This window comes from Elephantulus edwardii, unplaced genomic scaffold (genome assembly GCF_000299155.1).
Source record: "Elephantulus edwardii isolate Elephantulus edwardi_28Jun2011 unplaced genomic scaffold, EleEdw1.0 scaffold00101, whole genome shotgun sequence".
NCBI classification, from domain to species: domain Eukaryota; kingdom Metazoa; phylum Chordata; class Mammalia; order Macroscelidea; family Macroscelididae; genus Elephantulus; species Elephantulus edwardii.
The window spans coordinates 3,631,003-3,644,176 of NW_006399851.1; the positions used below are offsets into that span (position 1 = coordinate 3,631,003).

General features: G+C 39.2%; 1 pseudogene; it reads right to left on the minus strand.

Moving 5' to 3' along the window:
* Nucleotides 1-9,736: 9,736 nt before the first annotated feature.
* LOC102876490 lies at nucleotides 9,737-10,205 on the minus strand (annotated as a pseudogene).
* Nucleotides 10,206-13,174: the final 2,969 nt, after the last annotated feature.

The following is a 13,174-nucleotide window of genomic DNA, read 5'->3' on the forward strand; positions in this document are numbered from 1 at the left end:
CTGGCTGCTGTTACCAAGAGCGTTGACTGTGGAGCCAAGTAAATTAAAACTGTTAACTATCTCAATCTCCTCACCATCCATGCTGATGCTACCAATTGGCCCAGTGGTTAGAATCTTTGTTTTCTTGACATTTAGCTTCAGTATAAGAGATGGAGCTTCAAAATCTTTGCCTCCAAAGGCAACCTCTCTCCAGGTCAGATTCATTCGTTCTCGTGGCATTCAAATGTATGTTCATTACTCTCCTCCAGCACCACAACTTAAAGACATCGATTCTTTCTCTGTCATTCTTAGCCATTGTCCAGCTCTCTGATAATAAGTAATTGCAAAGACCACAACCTGGATCAGGCACGCTTTAGTCTCTAGAATCACATCATTGCTCTTTAGCACTCTGTAGTTGTCCCTGACAGCAGTTTGTCCCAATACAACTCATCTTTTGACTTCCCAGCTGCTGGAGCCAAGGGTGTAGCTTGTGGAACCAAAATAGTTAAGAATCTCAATCTTTTCTCAACTTATCACGATGCTTACCATTTCAAATCATATACGTATACAAATTATACACACACACATACACACACACACACACACACACCCATGGAAGAATCATGTATGTCAGGCTGCTAAATGAAAGGTCATCAGTTTGAATCTACCAGCATCTCTACAGGCAGTCTCTTTCCACAAGGATTTACAGCCCCAGAAATCAAATGAAAGGTCACCACGAGTCAGAATCAACTCAGGAACAGGAATTTGGGTTTGGCAGGGTAATCATACATAAGGGAACTCTGAAAGACTAATGGTAAGAAGTTGTGCTGGCAACCCAAAGGTCAGCATTTCAAATCCACCAGCTGCACCATGAGAGAAAAATAGGCTGTCTCCTCCCATGTGATTAACTTCCTCTAAAAACCCATTGGTGGGTCAACTATGCATCAGTTCTGACTCAACAGTATACAACAACAATCATATATACAAGGGAGCTCTGGTTGCCTATTGGATAGGTTGCTTCACTGCCGACCTAAAAGTGGGAGATTTTAATCCACCAGCTGCTCTATGGGGAAAAGACGGTCCTTCTCTTCAAGTACAATTTCCAGCCACTGAAAACCCACTGAGGGTGAGGTCGGAGTCAGTTCTGAGTCAACAGGAATGAGTTTTTCTGTCTATTTACTCAGACAGATAGAGGAGTTATTGTACACACATAACCTAGGATGAGCAATCATGAATACATAGATAAAGAACCCTGACAGTGTACTACTACATAATGAGTCACGCTGCCAACTGAAAGGTAGGGTAGGTACTTCACATCTGTCAGCTTCTCCTCAAAGGAAGCTATCTGCTCCTGTTGAGATTTATAGATTTGAAGACCTCAGAGATTTATAGATTTGAAGACCATGAGTCAGAATCTGCACAACAGCAGTGTTGTTGTTGTTTTTGTTGTTGTTAGGTGCCATCGAGTATGACTTATAGCGATCCTATGTATAGCAGATCTGAACCCCATCCTATCTTGTGCCATCCTCACACTTTCTGACAATTAGAGTCACTGTCTCAATCCACCTGGTTGAGGTTCTTCCTCTACTTCACTGACCCTCCACCCTCCACCCTTTCCAGCATCATGTCCCACTCCAAGGAATAGCACCTCCTAGCAACATGCCCAAACTATGTGAGGTGAAGCCTCATTGGTGGGTAGTCATATCTGTTTTATATCAGAGTCCCTGAGTGGCACAGATGGTTAAGATCTAGATTATTAACTGAAAGTCTGGAAATCCAAATCTATCTTGTAGCAGCTCAGAAGAAAGGTTTGGTAATATGATTCAGAAAGTTAACAGCTATTAAACAACCTATGGGCTAATGAAGTTTTTTCTTTGTGTTCCAAATATATTGTGCTTCATAGATGAAAAACACTTTTAAACAATTACCTGTGCAAGAAACCAAAGTAAGGATCTTAATATGTTGATAACTAAAGTTCCAGTAGTTCTATGAAGGGGGGAAAATAAAAACAAAACCCCAAAACAAAAAACAAACCAAATTCTATGGCAAACAGCCGTACTTTAACATATGAAGTGGCAATAACTTGGAATCAGTTGAACATCAATTGGTAATATGTATTTGTGTGTGTGTGCGTGTGTATATATATATATATATATATATATATAGTAGTTGTTATTGTTCATGTGTGCTATGAAGTCTGAACTGACTCAAAGCTAACCCTCCAACAGATTTTCAGAAGCTGTTAAATTGCATGAGGGGAGATTGCCTATCTTTTTCACATGGAGCAGCTGATGGATTTGAAGCATGTGCCTTTAAGTTCCTTATCAATAACCAGATATAAACATTCTTTTAATGTCAGAAAAGTAGAAATAACAATGGCTGTCATTGACTGAATGCTTTCTCTCTACCTACCACTATGCTTAAGATGTATCATTTCATATAAAACCTACCACAATCCTGTGTGATATTATAATTTTATAATCATCTTCCTTTTATAGAAAAAAAGAAACAAAGCTTAAGGACACAAAGACAACAGCAAGAGACAGCATCAGATTCCACAGTGAAAATGTCTGGCTCCACAAACTTCACACTTGATCATCTGCCACATGACCACTATGACTTCACATAGTTGCATGCTTTCCTGGGAGATTTATTATGTTTACTATTATAATTTTATATTCTACAGAAGCCTTAGGACACTTCTAACTACTTATGAATAACCCAAATTTAAAACATTACATGTCTCGAGAAGTTTGCCCTTCCTTTCTTAATATTTAAGTACCTGGTTTTCCTTGGAAGAAACTAAACAATGGGAAAGTATATTAATTCATCTAAGTATGATATTAAAACTGCCTGTGTATTTTCACCAGACCCTAAGTTCTGGCCTGTGCCCTACCTGCCAACAATAGGCTTCACCATTCTGTAGCAAGAGCTCCTTGTGCTGGCTCCTTGAAAGCTTGGCAAAAGCCCTCTTCCTGGCAGGCACAACTCAGCTGAATGACAGTATACTTGTTCACTTATTGTCTCATGTGTGTAGTTGTGGAGAAAACCATTTCACAGGGTAGGGACCTTCCTAAAGAAGGCATGCAGCAGTACCTCTACACTACAGAGCAGCAGTAATTAGAATTCCCCCACCGCATTTGCAACCCGGATCTCCTCACTGGAACATGCCTGGATATTCTGAGGCCTTTGGTTACATTCTTTACTAATTGTACCAATTATTCCGGAAACACTGAAAATATCGGAATGGGTTATCTCAAGTAAAATAAAAAATCCAAACTGATTTCAACCCGTGGCAACCTCATACGTGCTGGAGTAGAACTATAATCCAGTCAGTTTTCAATGGCTAGTTTTTTGGAAGTGACCAGGACTTTCTTCCAAGTCACTTATGGATGAACATAAACCTTCAAGCACAGTAACTACTTACAACACAAAAAACCTCCATTGATGTTGATATTTCTCAGTTGGTATCTAGATGAATCTTAATGGACCGTTTGTTACCAAGCAGAACTGAGCTTCTTAGGGTGTTCTCATCAGCGATTATTACAAAAACAGTTCACTGGGCCTTCCTTCCACACTGTGATTGGGTGGGTTCAAACTACAAATAGCTTATTAAAAATGTCTTAAGTCGGCGGCAGAGAGCAAACCATTTGAAGATACCTTATTCCCCTCTCACCTTGCCCATCCCACAAAACGAAAAAAAAAAAAAACCAGAAAGGTATTTTCCTTAGGGAGAGAAGCCTTTGACAAGAAAAGTCTTCAATAAACAAATAAAGCAGGCTTATTTTTTTTTTAACTCCCAAGTCATTAGGAAGCACACAACGCATTCAAAAGGTAATGAGAATTGGGCTTTTTATCCCCCAATCACTCTACTGAAAGCCATTAGTAGTTGCAAATCGATTAGGCGAAATTGTCTCATCACATTCTCTGCACCACAGTCTAAGAAGTGCAGTAGCAGGGGTAGGAATTAGGATGACTGATAGTGCAGGGTGAGTCAGGGAGGGGTTCCCTAGTCCTAAGGCTCAGCAATGGGCTCAAGGGTGTCAGAGATTATAATGATGGCACAGGATAGAACAGGGTTCAGATCTGTTGTTCACAGGGTGGCTATGAGTTGTGCTGGAATTAAGGGCACCTAACAAGAACAAGGCTCAGCTTGTGGGATGTTCTCATTAACAAGAGAGGGTTTTCAGAAGGTAACTCAGAGGTTTGGCGTCGATATTGTTATTGTCATCAAGTCAATCACAACTCATAGTGACCCTATGCTCAATAGCTCTGAATCCTGCTCTATCCTGGCCCAATTTCACTGTCTCTAACATACCTACCCTCATGACCCCAGTTACTGCATCAATCCATCTCTTTCGGGGTCTTTCTCTCTTGCGCTGTCCTCCCCACTTCCAAGCATGATGTCATTCACCAAGGACAGGTTTCTCCTGGCAACATGTACAAAGTATGTGAGACGGAGTCTCAAAATCCTTGCCTCCAAAGAATAGCTCGGCTTCACTCTCTCAAGAGCAGACCTATTAGTTCTCTTGGCAGTCATTTATATGTTCAATACTGTTCTTCTGCACCACAACTCAAAGGCATCAATATTTTTCTGTCCTCCTTGGTCATTGTCCATTTCTGTGATGCATAACAGATAATTGTGAAGACCATGGCCTAGATCAGGTGCATCTTAGTCTCTAGACTGACATCATTTCTCTTAAGCACTCTGGAGAGGTCTCTGATAGTAGATTTTCCTATGCAATTCATCTCTTTCTTTTGTAACTGCTGGTGCCGAGAGTGTTGATTGTGAAACCAAACAAACCGAAATTGTTAACAACCTCAATCTTTTCTCCATCATGATGCTCCCAATTGGCACAGTGATGAGAATCTTCATTTTCTTGATAGTGAGCTTCAGTCCATATTGTCCTTGACCCTCTGCAGCAGCAAATGCTTCAGCCTCTTCTCAGTTTCAGCATACAAAGTTGTGTCATTCCTTAATGCAGGTTGTCGATGAGTCTTCTTCTAATAATATATCTAGCACAGAGTAGACAACTTATTATGCTAATCAGATAAATCCTTTACTATAAACCTATTTTTTTTCTTGATCATTCCTTTGTTGTCCACCATTTAAATGTTATTGAAAGCCAACAAACAAATTAATATGATTTTGTTGTTTCTGCTTTCTCTGGAGATAATGCAGTGAACCACTAATGAGGAGGTTTATGTACTTTCCCTGTATGAAGATCCCCAAGACCTTTGGTTCTTGGAAATAGTCCCACTGCTTCAACAGTGCAGTATTATATTATAGCTTATTAAAAATGTCTTCAATTTAGAAGGTTTAAACATGACTCATCACTTGATGAATCCCTGAGAAATGGGTGTTCTTTCTCATTTTTGCTTCTAAAACAAGAAAATAAAGAGATTAAGAGACAAGCAAGGATTAATACTCTTTTAACTGTTTTTACACTGAGATGCAGTGCAGACACAGAGAATGGAAAATGTGGGCTTTCCTGTTCTGGAAGCAAGTCCACCTGAGCCCTATCATGGCTAAGCCTCTCACTGGCTGTGCAACCGTGGGCAAGTCACTTAACTACTCTGACCCTCATTACTTCATCAGAAAATGTACCCACCTCTTGGAAAATCTGTAGGATGATCCATGGGAAACAGCATAGTATTGATAGATGGTAGCAATTAGGTAGCAATTATTTTTATTAGGCACGTAAGAGTCACTAAAGCTGACCTTTTAAACTCAGCTTGCCCAGCCACCTCTCAGGAATCAGCTGGCCTCCCGTGCTGAGCAGCGTGAAAAGCTGAGTCTCATGTAAGTTCCAGGCACTCATGGAAGCAATGTTGACCCCATTCAAAGACACTACTCACCATTTTCTAGTAAAGTGGGAAACTGGAAAGCAGCACATACGGAATACAATTTAATTGCGGTATTGGCCAAGAATTATGTGGAAGAATACACTGTCAGAAGAATGAGCAAAGTAAACCTTCAGCTCATTTGTTTTGGATGCATCCTCAGTAAAGATTAATTGCTAGAGAAGAATACCATGTTTGGTAAAGCAGAGGCATTGCGCCGTAGTTTCAGCTCCAACTCACAGTGATTCTATGGAGAACAGAACAAGACACACACTGATCTTATACCATCCTCATGATCCCTGCTGTGCTTAAATCCACTGTTGCTGCTACTACGTGAATCCAGCTCACTGGGGATTCTCTTCTTTTTTTTTACTGACCCTCAATCTTAGCAAGCTTAATGTTTTCCCCAAGCGATGGTCCCTCCTAATAAGATTATCGAAGTAAGATGAAGTTATCTCCTCCTGACTACATGTCTTCTAGATGGATTTGTTGGTTCGTGATATATACGATGTTCTTTACCAACACTACAATTCAAGGGTATCAATTTGGGCAAATCTTCTATCAAGAACTAAACAGCAAGGACGTCAATTTAAAGACTAAGGTGTGCCTGATCCAAGCCATTGTTTTTTTCAGTCACCTCAGGAGGGGAATTTAGAGAAGTCTGTCATGGAAGGGTGGAGGGTAAGGGCAAAAGAGGAAGATCCTGAACGAGATAGATTGGCACAGTGACTGTGGCAATGGGATCAGATGTGTCAAAGCTGATGAGGGTGGCTCAGGAGAGGACAAGGTTCACAGACATCATTCATCAGGTCCTTATGAGTCATAGCCAACTTAACACCACTTAGCAACAATATATGCATGCAGAAGTGAGACAACGACTAAGAAAGCATGCTGAATTGATCATCTTGAAATGCAATAAAACAAGCTAGCAATAAAAATTAGTAAAACCCTTAATGAGATGAATTGACACAAAAAAAGCACAACAGCAGGCTCAAATATGTCAAAGATCAGGGAGATGGCATAGGATCAAGCAATATTTGTATCTGTTTTAGGTAAGATTGCCTGAGTTGGAGCTGACTCAACAACAACTAAGAAGAAAAACAACTTACATAGTAGTCTAAAGGTAACTTTAGTAATCAGCATTGCTAATGAAGTATCTATTCAACCTAATTCCAATTTCAAGCATAGAGTCTGGGGGTCACCTTACCCCCATTTCCAGGGTGGATTCTGACTGCCCTATGCCAGTCAGCTTAATTATGGGTTCAGGCATGAGCAAGTAATCCAAGTTAAATTAATTACAGGAATGTCTAGGATTTGATTTAATGGTTGAGACAGAATCAGATTTATCCATGTGAGGGAACTCAACATTGATGATCTACGGTGTCCCCTCTTCTGCTCACTCAAGCATTCAAATAGATTGTTGTTGGGTATCCTCGAGCTGATTCCAACTCACAGTGATCCTGTGTACAACAGGAAAAACACTGCCTAGTTGTGTACCATCCTCACAACCATTGCTATGTTTGATCCCATTGCTGCCGCCTGTATGTGAATCCATCTCATGGAAAGTCCTTCTCTTTTTCACCGACCCTTTACTTTACTACACATGATGTCCTTCTCCAAAGACAAGTCCCTCCTGATAATGAGCCCAAAGTATGTGAGATAAAATCTCAAATACCTCACTTCTAAGGAACATTCTGGATGTACAAATATGTTCATTATGATGGTGGTGGTGGTTGTTAGGTGCTACTGAATATATAATATGCTTTGGCAATGTCATAGTTCAATGGCATAAATTTTTTGGTCTTTTTCATTTTATATCTTTCTTACGTATAGGAGGTAAACATTTGCTTAGTAAACAACTGCCTCTTGGTCTGTGTACAGACTCTATATGAACAAATTGAGAGTTCTGTAATTTACCACATTCTTTGCAAAGTCTTGACATAAAAACTGCAGAAACCTTAGTGAGTGTGAAAATAAAAGAACCTGAAAAAAAAAATGGTTGTTTAACGCTTTCTTTAAAAATTAGAAATAGAAATACCATCTACCCGGAAATTCTACTACTAGGAATATACCCTAAAGAAATCAAACAGATGTATGCACACCCATGTTTATTGCACTATTCAGAATAGCAAAGGGTTCAAAACAACCCAAGTGCCCATCACTAAATGGGTAGAAAAGCTATAGTACATTCACACAATGGAATATTACATTGCACTGAAAAACAATGAACTCATAAAATATTATACAACATGGGTGACCCTGGAAGACAGTGTTGTTGTTGTTAGGTGCCATCAACTCAAATACAACTCATAGCAACCCTATGAACAAAAGATCTGAAGTCTGTTATATCCTGCGCCATTCTCACACTTCCTGCCACACAAGAGCCCATTGCAGCAGTCACCATGTCGATCCATCTTGTTGAGGATCTTCCTCTCCTTCACTGACCCTCCACACTTCCCAACATAATGTCCTTTTCCAAGGAATAGCACCTCATCGCAACATGCCCAAAGTATAGGAGGTGAAGCTTCATAATTCTTGCCTCCAAAGACCACTCCATCTGCAACCTCTCCAAGACATGTCTGTTTGTTCTCTTGGCCTTCCATGAGATGGACACATTGCACTGGGAAATCTGCAGTTAGGGACTACTCCAATTATTGAGGAGTAATGATGTCAATTTGAGAATTAAAGTGTGTCTGATTTAGGCCATGGTCTTTCTCATTACTTGCTATGCATCTGAGAGCTCGACAATGAATAAGGATGATGGGAAAAAATTGATGCCTTTGAGTTGTGGTGTTGGAAGACATTATGCTGAGTGAAATACCTCAGTCACAAAAGGACAAATACTGCATAACAACACTGTTCTAGAAGGATTGACATAGGTCATTGGGGAAGAATATAAAAAGACTGGATAATGAACACTGAATTGGAACAAATAAGGGAAAGAACTGTTTAAAGGGGATATGTGATTAAGCATCATATGTATGACAACAATCCAAAATAAAAGGTGCATTACAAAGTGAATTGGGGAATCGGGAAGAGAGGGCAAAGGAGGAAATTGTACAACGAATAAAGATTTTTTTAAAAGAGAAGAAAGTAAAGTGGGGGAGAGGGAAGGAAAGAGAGGAAAATGTTCAACAGTGAGTGAATGAAAATCCCACTTTTCTGTAAACTTTCATTAAAATTAAAAAATAATGGTTGTCTGGGTGTCCAATGAATGTGTCCTGGGCATGTTTAGAAAGACAGATATTTTAAATAGGGAGTGTTATAAACTAAGTGCCTCAACATAATCAAAAGATAAGCTAAATTCCTAACGCTCTGCACCTGTGAACTTGTCCCTGTTTGGACATTGTGTTTGATGATGTTATCCATTTATGTGAATTCACAGTGAATTAAGGGTGAGTCTTAATCCAGTATGACTGCTATGTCCTAAAAAAAACCAGCAAGATACACAAGGGGATGAGGGCCATGGGTATATAGACAATGGTTGGAGTGATGCAACTACAAGGCAAGAATGCCTAGAATTGCCAAGAACAAGAAGTTGAAAGAGGCAAGGAAAGATCTTCGTAAAGCCATCAGAGCACGAGCATGCAAGGAAGGCTCTGACAAGACCCTGGATTCAGACTTTCAGCCTCCAAAAGTGTGAGACTATAAATTGTGTTGTTTTAAGTCACCTGTTCTATGGTACTTTGCTATCACAGCTTGAAATTAATATAAAGGCTTTCCACATTTTTTGCCACTTTCTATAGATAATTTATAGCTTTATTTTCAAAGCAAAGGAAAAACAAATTTGATAAAATTAGAACAACTATAGGTTTTGAAATCTATACTCAAACTACATATGCAATTAGAAACAGAGCAGTGCAACTAGTATTTGAAATAATCCTTAGACTGTTAGAGTGTTAGGCACAACTTTTCACTTCTCTTCACACCACTTGTTTTCTTTGTGTAGCCGAGCTTTTTCCTCTTCAGTAATTTTTTATATTGAAAATCCTATATACCTCCTACTTGATCATATTGCGAACAATCTTGCATATAGCATCAAACAAACCTTTGACCTAAGTAGTTTGCAGCCAGAAAAAGTTAAAAAAGTGTCCCCTGATCAACTGTCAGGTAGTCTTGGTCCCAAATAGGGATGTTGTCTGTTCTCTTTTCTTTGTTCTGATCATACTCAGGAGGAGGAGAGTCATCTTTGTGGTGAAGGCACCATTGAATGACCTTTTTTTCATATTTCATATCTTTAATACTTAGAAGAGGAATTATATCATCTCCTTCATCATCCATTCACAAATCTCCCAACATGGTCTCGATAGTCACAGACTGGCAATTTCCACATCAACTTCCAAACTCTCTTCATCAGAACTCGGCATCTTAATTGAAGGCATGCTGTTTGCCTCAAGAAAACCCCTAACCAACGGCTGGTCTAAAAGCTTTTCTCTTGAGCTGCTGTGTTATTGATGGGTGTGAGTGGATGAAGAAGATGAAGACAGATTCTTTCTTCCTTCCTTTCTTCTAAGCCAAGACTATTTCCATCATGGGGTTCTCGTCTATTTCTTAGTCTCTAATATGAGGTTACTAAGCAAAGTCTCAGTGGTTTTCGACCCAAGGGAGGCACAAAGTCTCCAAAAGGACTCTAGAGACAGGAAAGACGACTGCAATTCAAGGGGAATGAAAGAAGAAAGGAAACTAGTAAGAGAGCAAAAGTTCTTAAATGTTTATAGCATCTTTTATTGGCCTGGGCACATAGTAGACCCCTACTAAGTAGAAGTTCTCTTCTAGGGCAACATTTCTAAAAGGGAGCGTGAGAACCACCCACATCAGATTGGGCCTGAGAAATGTATTCTGGTTGTTGAAAATACAGATTATTGTGCCTCGCCCTACTCAGTTAGACTCTAGAGTGGCCTTGGGAAATCTGAGTGCTCAGTGAAAAACTCAGCTGAATCATACGTATTCTAAATCTTCTAAGCTTGGCTGTCCATAAAACTGACCTGGAACACTTTTCAAGTACTGTGTCCCAACTCAGAATTCATGAATCACAAAAGGAAGGATCCAGGACCATTTAAACATAATAAGCACATTTAGTTTAGGAAATGCTTCCCTAGAGGGTACTAAAAATCAACTGGCACAAGAATCTAAGGAATCCTTCACTTCAGGACAGTTTCCTGCTTGGGTAGTGGAAGAGTCCAAGAGAATCATGTAACACGGGCAGTAGATACCAGTTCTGGCAAACATGACTTGCTTTTAAGTTCCTGGAGATAGAGAACTTGAGGCCACTCACATGCTTCCCACACCTGCAGCACTGATTGGGTACTGAGGATGGTAACCAACCTCAGGGGCAGCACTTAGCTATGAAACCAAAGCCAGGCACAATGAAACAGGTCTGACACTTGACCGCGTTGGAACTCTGCCTTGGTTGCCTAGCACTTCTCTTAAAGATACACCACAAGTACATGGTTTTAACAGATTTATTCTCATATTCTTTATTTTTTTTCTTTTACTTATTTTATTTTATACTGGTTTATATAGAGTTCATGTACATTGTTTTTCACATCAGACCTTTCACTTTCCTTTACCAACCTCTCTCCTTCCTCCCATTAAATCGTGCAACCCTATGTTTAAGCCTATTCCTCCCTTCCTTGGATCCTCGTATACACTCTACAATAATGATACTATACAATATGTGTCTTTATGAGACTAAGTTAGTTCACTTAGAATAATGCTCTCCAGTCCCTCCCATGTTAGGTAGTCATTTACAAAGTCATTGTTCTTCCTGTGTGCTACATAGTATTCCATTGTGTGAACATACCATAATTTCTCAATCCATTCCATTTGTAGTTAGGCATTTGAGCTGTTTCTATGTTCTTGCTATGGCGAATAATACTGCTATTAACATTGGTGTACAAGTCTCTGTGCCTCAGTTCTCATTTTCTCAGGGTATATTCCAAGGAGTGGATCATATGAAATTTCCATGTTCAGCTTTTTGAGGAAATGCCAAACTGCCCTCCAGTATGGTTGTACCATTTTACAATCCTACCAACAGTGTATAAAAGTTCTTATCTCACCATACCCTTTCCAACATTTACTACTTGATGCCCTGCTAAACTTTGCCACTGCTACTGAAATAAGATGGTATCTCTTACTCTTTAGGAGGCTAGAAGTACAAATTCAGATTACCAATACTAACAGAAGAATTTATCTCTAGGAGAAAGTTTTTAACAACACAAAACTCTGTGTTCCTTGACATCTCCATGTGTCTTGACATCAATATTCCAAAGAATCTAGAAGGTTCTCAGTAGTGGGACCCTGGATTGAAGAGACACACTGTGGTCCTCGTTCATCTTTCTTGATGGAAATATTTTCTAGTTTGTTTAATCTCTTTTTAATCCCTAAAGTGATTGACTCAAGATAAAACCTAATCCTTTGGATTATATCCTGCCTCATTAACATAACTGCTTCTAATCTTGCCTCTGTAATAGCATGGAATTTAGGATTTAGAGTCATTACATCTAATCACAAAAGGGAAGATAATTACATAACATTGAGACTCTTGGCCTAGCTAAATTGATATATCTTTTTAGGTGACACAATTTAATCCTCAACGCACTCCCACTGGCAATCACTATCCTTACCCGTCCTTTTAGTTAGTTCTCCATCTGACACCTTTAAGCTATCTGAGGGTTAATAAGTCATTTATGATCTTTATTTGCCAGCAAGTGGACTCCAACTCACAGCGATCTCATGCACAACAGGATGAAACACTGGGTTTTCATTGACTAATTTTCAGAAGCAGATTGCCAAGTCATTCTTCCTAGACTGTCTTAGTTCCATTCTTTTGACCATACATGGCTATGACAGTATTTGAAATTTTAAATATCTCTGACATAATTTCCAGCATCATAGTAGCAAGCCACTACAGTGCAGAAAACAGAGAGGAGGAGTAGTTAAGACCTGCAAAGCTTTGAGTAAAGCAATGAAGGAATAATTCATTAAATCTAAATGAGGAAGGCTGGGAGTTTGGTATTGTATGTTACACCTTCCATTTTTTATCTAGGTGATTTGTATATGCAGCTACAGTTAAAAAACAGAGAAACTTGTCTCTACTCTAGGTTTTCTAATTTTTGCTATCCACTGCTTTGCCTCAGCACTTTTATTTTTTAAAAATAAAACAAAACAAAACCAACCCTTTAATTGCTGTGGGAAATTAATATGGAAATATATTTTTAAAATTTTGTATTATTATTATTAATTTTAATGAAATTTTACAGAGACTTTGGACTTCCGTTCATTCATTATAACTCACCTTTCCATGACCCACACAAGGGTCCATATGGCGTTTTCCTGGTTCCCGTGGTAA